The sequence below is a fragment of the Piliocolobus tephrosceles genome, chromosome 20 (assembly GCF_002776525.5).
Source record: "Piliocolobus tephrosceles isolate RC106 chromosome 20, ASM277652v3, whole genome shotgun sequence".
In the NCBI taxonomy this organism is placed as follows: domain Eukaryota; kingdom Metazoa; phylum Chordata; class Mammalia; order Primates; family Cercopithecidae; genus Piliocolobus; species Piliocolobus tephrosceles.
In genome coordinates, this window is record NC_045453.1 from 41,090,854 (window position 1) to 41,092,274 (window position 1,421).

The window sequence follows — 1,421 nt, forward strand, 5'->3', positions numbered from 1 at the left end:
ATCTATCTATCTATCTATCTATCTATCTATCTATCTATCTATCTATCCATCCATCCATCTAATCTGTCTATCGTCTCCCATAGGTACTGTTTCTCTGGTGACCCAGGAATAATACAGTGGGTGCCCTCTTTTCCTGGGGGTGCAGTGTGGGAAGGGAGGAAGGTGTAGAGTACAGAGATAGTGTGATGAAAGATCACATCTCTAGAGGTGTAAATTGTGAATTTAAATCCAGTATTTCTCTCTACCAGTGTCATTTGCATTTTAAGCTTCTTTCAAAGGAATTTCAGGCATTGCTGTGGTAGGCAGGAGGAAGTGGGTCCCAATGATATAAGCTTCCTCTGTCCTGGAGGTGTCAATAAAGGCCCAGTAGTCAATAAAGGCCCATTTAGTGACTTACAAAGCCGTGGCTGAGGCTGTGAGCCTGAAAGTGCCTGCGAGGGTGAACAGATGAGCTCCCCTTATCTCAGCATCAGCTCATGTGGGAGCTGAATTGAAGGTCAATACCTTGGATTCTCCTGCAGTAAGCAGGTGTCTAGAGAGTATAGATTTTCTGCTATGTAAGCTCAACTCTCCTCTTATTGTTGGCCTGCATCAGGCCAATTTCAAACCCATCAAAACATATTATGGAGAAGCCAGGCTTGAACAAAACCCTCCACATGGCACTTCTGGAATTTAGGGCTGATACTGCGCAGGGCTGATACTGTTCTTTCTCCTCCCCGCCACCTCCATCCTCTCTCCCTTCATTTCCTGAGGACAACACATGCTGACCATCGGGAGCGTAACAAAGATGTCACACTCCAGAAAGAGTCACACCCTTTTTAGTTCATCCATTGCTGCAGCTGTTCTAGAAAATGACAGGTGGTTGGTGAGCCACCTCTGCCCTGGGGGCGGGGCTACTGGGTGCCCAGATATGTGGGCAAATATTATTCTGAATGTTCCCATGAGGGTGTTTTGGAATGTAATTAGTTTTTGTTTGTTTGTTTGTTTTTTGGGCTAGAGTCTCACTCCATTGCCCAGGCTGGAGTGCAGTGGTGCGATGTTGGCTCACTACAACCTCCGCCTCCCAGGTTCAAGTGATTCTCCTGCCTCAGCCTCACAGGTAGCTGGGATTACAGGTGCCTGCTACCATGCCTGGCTAATTTTTATATTTTTTGTAGAGATGGCCAGGCTGGTCTTGAACTCCTGACCTCAAATGATCTGCCTGGGATGGAATTAATATTTAAAAGGAAGACAGTTTAACAGATTCCCTTCCCTAATGTGGGTGAGCCTCATCCAATCAGTTGAAGGCCTGAATAGAACAAAATGCTGCCCTTCCCTCAGTAAGAGAGAATGTTTCCTGTATCATGGCCTTCCTACAGGAACATTGGCTTTTTTTCCAGCCTTTGGACTCAAACTGAAATATCAGTTCTTCCTGGGTCTTG